Here is a 5,348-nt window from a genome sequence, read left to right as displayed (position 1 = left end):
ATTGTTTAGCTCCATTACTCCTCTTGTGTTCCCTCTTTCGGAAGCATAGAAATAGTCATTCTCTGCTACTGTTTCAATGACATCTATGGCCTCCTCAATGGTCTTCTTCTTGTTCAAAGATCCTCCGGATGAATGGTCTACGGCCTTCTTTGACTCATAAGAAAGCCCTTCGTAGAAAATGTGCAGCTGCACCCATTCATTGAACATATCTGATGGGCACCTCCTTGTTAGGTCTTTAAACCTCTCCCATGCTTCATATAGAGTCTCACCATCTTGTTGCCTGAAAGTTTGGACCTCAGCTCTCAGCCTATTGATTCGTTGAGGAGGGTAAAATCTTGCTAAGAATTTTTTCACCATATCTTCCCAAGTTGTCAAGCTCTCCCTTGGGAAAGACTCCAGCCACTTGGCTGCCTTATCCTTGAGTGAAAATGGAAATAAGAGCAGTCTATAGGCGTCAGGATGAACACCATTAGACTTCACTGTGTCACATATTCTCAGGAAGGTGGTTAGATGTTGATTGGGGTCCTCTTGGACACTTCCTCCGAACGAACAGTTGTTCTGAACAAGGGTGATGAGCTGTGGTTTTAGTTCAAAATTGTTGGCATGGATGGTTGGCTTTTGAATGCTACTTCCACAGTTTCCTGGGTTTGGATTGATGTAAGAGCCTAAAACTCTTCTATCCTCCCTAGTATGATTTGCTCGACCTCTTCCGCCATGGTTGTGAGCCTCTTCTTCGTGATGGTTTTCCATGTTTTCTTCCATGTTTGGTTCAAAGTATTCCTCAAAGTGTTCCTCCTCTTCTTCAGCACCAACTACACGTTTTTCTTTTGCCTCCCTCCTTAGTCTAAGGAAGGTTCTCTCAGGTTCAGAATCAAAGGAAGTTGAAGCTCCGCTTCTTCTCCCTGTCATACAACCAACAAGTACAAGCAAAGAGAATAAGTGCAGAAAGTATATCTGTCAGAATTACTGTTAGTGTGAGTGATGCAATATATCAAACAGTTAGTGGGTTAGTGAGATGAATGGTAAATAACAAAGAAAAAGTAGGGGGAAGGGAAGAAATTAACTACAACAGGAAGTAAATGGCTCAAATAGAAAATTAATCAAACAAAAATAAAATGCTCAATCTAGTTATCCTCCAATCTAATCATTGTTGATGCACAATCAATCCCCGGCAACGGCGCCATAAACTTGATGCACTAAAAACTTGTCTCTCAACAAATTTCCTTCGGCAAGTGTACCGAATTTGTCGTCAAGTAAAAACTCACAATAGACTGAGGTCGAATCCCACAAGGATTGATTGATCAAGCAACTTTAGTTAGAGGAATGTTCTAGTTGAGCGAATCCAGAATTTGAGTAGAGAATTGCAGAAAATAAAATGGCGGGAAAGCAATTAACAGAAAAGTAAATTGCTAGAAATAAATTACGGAAAGTAAATTGCAGAATTGTAAATGGGAATGGGGTAATTGCTCATAAAAGTAAATGCAGAAATTTAAGAGAATGGGTAAGATCAGAAATGGGGAGTTCATTGGGCTCAGGAGATGTTGCATTCTCCGGATCAATTTCATTTTCATCTCTTCCTCAATCAATGCACTCATTGATCTACTTGGAAATCTTAAGTGATTGAATTACAATTTCTTGTAATTCAATCTCTCAAATCTTGATCAATAGCCAATTCCTTGGTCAATTGCTCATGAGAAGAGATGAAGTATGGTCACTGATTATACCACATGCATTTCCCAAATCAAGTGTTGAGAGGATTATAGTCACATATCCATCCAAACCCAATTTGGTCCAGCATGAGAAAGCATTTCTAGCTTGATCTCTTCATTCCTCTTTCAAGGTTCAGAAGAGATCCAAGTATGAATAGCTCTTTTCCAAGATAACTACCCAATTGGATGAAGATCGAAAGCTTTCAAGTAAAATCAAGAGAAAAGATAGAAGAAGAACAATGAAAACTAGTATTGATCCATCAAATTACAACAGAGCTCCCTAACCCAATGAAAGGGGTTTAGTTGTTCATAGCTCTGGAAAATGAAAACAAAGATGGAGAATACATGATGATACTAGAAGTGCAGAGAAAGTAAATACAGAGAGTAATTCTATGCCAAGAGGCTCCCTATATTTTCCCACTCCCTATTGAATTCAAAGCTACTCCTATATATACTACTCTTCTACTCTTCTAGTTGGTTCTTCAAGTCTTGGGTCTGGGCCTTTGGATCTTGAGTTTGAAGCAGTTATCTTCTTCATTGGGCTTGGCTTTACTTGCAGAGAGAAAGTGTGAAGTGGGCAGAGACTTCAGCTTAGGACGTTAGTGGTGTTAACGTTTAGTGAAAATATGGGTTCGAGAACGTTAGTGACATTCAACTTTTTCACTAACGTTCCTTACCCAAGTAAGAGCCACGTTAACCTCAACGTTAGTGGCACAAACTTTGCTACTAACGTTGCCTCTTTGTCCTTCGCGCACATTATTGGGACTCAACTTTCCCAATAACGTTGAGAAGCCTCCCCTTCCCTACGTTAGAGTCCACATTAACTTAGTTAACGTGGCTCTTTTAACGTAAGCTTGCCTTCCTTCGAGAATGTTAGTGACACTTAACATTGTCACTAATGTTCCAATGTGCCCCTTAGCTCCCACGTTAGAGTCCACGTTAACTAGGTTAACGTGGCTTCTAACGTGGCCATGCTAGCCATCTCCAACGTTAGTGACAATGTTGAATGTCACTAACGTTGGCTCATCATCCTTCTCCTCACGTTAACTTCCACGTTAACTAAGTTAACGTGGGAGTTAACGTGGCTCATGGTGGCATGTGTGGGCTCTTTCCAACGTTAGTGACAATGTTGGGTGTCACTAACGTTGGCGTCACCTCTCTTCTTCACGTTAACTTCCACGTTAACTAAGTTAACGTGGGAGTTAACGTGGCTTATTGGGGCTTGTGTGGGTTCCTTCCAACGTTAGTGACAATGTTTAGTGTCACTAACATTGTCGACCACATTGTTTCCTCACGTTAGCTTCCACGTTAACTAGATTAACGTGGGAGTTAACGTGGCCTAGTGTGACTTGGCCAACGTTAGTGATAATGTTGAATATCACTAACGTTGGCTTCCCCCCTTTCTTCTTAACGTTAGAGGCCACGTTAACTAAGTTAACGTGGTGACTAACATGGCCACTCATGAGCTTGGTCCAACGTTAGTGATAATGTTAAGTGTCACTAACGTTGGCTCCATTTCCTTTCTTCCACGTTAGAGTTCACGTTAAGTTAGTTAACGTGACTCTTAACGTGGGCAATGATGGCTTTGAGAGCGTTATTGGCAATCACTTTTCTCATTAACTTTGCAAGTTACTCCCATTCCACGTTAGTGTTAACGTTAGTGTAACTAACGTAGCCACTAATGTGGTTCTTCTTTGCTTCCTTTGTCCTGAAATCAAGCAATAAAGTGCATCAAAGTTCTAGTCCAAGTCATGGGAAATGCAACATCCAAGTTGTCCTTAAATTCATGCAAAATCCTCATGAAATCATGTAAAGTGCACAATGTATGCTTGAATCAAGATGTAAGTGAATATCTACCCAAAACTAGCTTATTTCCTAATGAAATGCATGAAACTACCCTAAAAACAGTAAAGAAAAGGTCAGTGAAACTGGCCAAAATGCCCTGGCATCAATAGAACTCTTGAACCATTAAGATTCTGACTTGTTGAATGGGGTTGGTGAGAACTTCCCAACTTCTTTTTCGAATCTCATGTCGGATCTCCGGATACTCATTCCTTTTGAGCGTGAAAGGGACCTCAGGGATCACCTTCTTCTTGGCCACAACTTCATAGAAGTGGTCTTGATGGACCTTTGAGATGAATCTCTCCATCTCCCATGACTCAGAGGTGGAAGCTTTTGCCTTCCCTTTCCTCTTTCTAGAGGTTTCTCTGGCCTTAGGTGCCATAAATGGTTATGGAAAAACAAAAAGCAACGCTTTTACCACACCAAACTTCGAAGGTTTGCTCGTCCTCGAGCAAAAGAAGAAAGAAGGGGGTAGAAGAAGAAGAAAATAGAGGAGATAGAGAGGTATGAGTGGTTCGGCCAAGAGGGGGGAAATGAGTGTTTATGATGTGTGAAAATGAAGGAGGGATGAGGGGTTTATATAGGAGTGGAGAGAGGGGTAAGGTTCATGTATTAGGGGTTGGGTGTGGGAGGGAAAGGTTTTTGAATTTGAATTGTGAGGAGGTGATTGGTGAGGGGTATTTGAGGAAGGGTGTTATGGGAAGGTGTGAAGAAGAGAGAGAGAGAGTTGAGATAGGTGGGGATCCTGGTGGGTCCACAGATCCTGAGGTGTCAAGGATTTCTCATCCCTGTAACATTTTGGCGTGTAAATGCCCCTTGGAGTGCCAATCCTGGCGTTAAACGCCAGGTTGCTGGCCATTTTTGGCATTTAACACCAGCTTTTCTTCCTTTTCTGGCGTTTAAACGCCAGTTTGATGTCCTTTTCTGGTGTTAAACGCCAGTCTGGTGCCATTTTCTGGCGTTAAACGCCCAGAATGGTGCCAGACTGGGCGTTTAACGCCCATTCTGCTACCCTTACTGGCGTTTAAACGGTAGTAAGCTCCTCCTCCAGGGTGTGTTGTTTTTAATGCTGTTTTTTATTTTGCTTTGATTTTTGCAGTTGTTTTTGTGACTCCACATGATCATCAACCTAAGAAAACATAAAAGAACAATAGAAAATAAAATAAATATAATTAATTATCATTGGGTTGCCTCCCAACAAGCGCTTCTTTAATGTCAATAGCTTGACAGTGAAACTTTTAGAGAGCTTCACAGAGACTTAGAGCTTGATGTTGGCCTCCCAACACCAAACTTAGAAGTTGAGTGTGGGGGCTCTGTTTGACTCTGCGTTGAGAGAAGCTTTTCATGCTTCCTCTCCATGGTTACAGAGGAAGATCCTTGAGCCTTAAACACAAGATAGTCCTCATTCACTTGAAGGACCAACTCTCCTCTGTCAACATCAATCACAGCTTTTGCTGTGGCTAGGAAGGGTCTGTCAAGGATGATGGATTCATCCTTACTCTTCCCAGTGTCCAGGAGTATGAAGTCAGCAGGGATGTAAAGGGCTTCAACCTTTACCAAGACATCCTCTACAAGTCCATAAGCCTGTTTCCTTGAATTGTCTGCCATCTCTAGTGAGATTCTTACAGCTTGCACCTCAAGGATCCCTAGTTTCTCCATTACAGAGAGAGGCATGAGGTTTATACTTGACCCAAGGTTACATAGAGCTTTCTCAAAGGTCATGGTGCCTATGGTACAAGGTATTAAGAATTTTCCAGGATCCGGTTTCTTCTGGGGTAATGTTTGCCTAATCAATTC

General features: G+C 41.7%; 1 pseudogene; it reads left to right on the top strand.

The window, feature by feature from the left end:
- Nucleotides 1-207: 207 nt before the first annotated feature.
- Nucleotides 208-309, top strand: LOC112787705 (small nucleolar RNA R71; annotated as a pseudogene).
- The last annotated feature ends 5,039 nt before the right edge of the window (nt 310-5,348 follow it).

This window comes from Arachis hypogaea, chromosome 20 (assembly GCF_003086295.3).
Source record: "Arachis hypogaea cultivar Tifrunner chromosome 20, arahy.Tifrunner.gnm2.J5K5, whole genome shotgun sequence".
Lineage (NCBI taxonomy): Eukaryota > Viridiplantae > Streptophyta > Magnoliopsida > Fabales > Fabaceae > Arachis > Arachis hypogaea.
The sequence above is the reverse complement of the archived record's forward strand: the minus strand, read 5'-3'. Positions and strand labels throughout refer to the sequence as shown.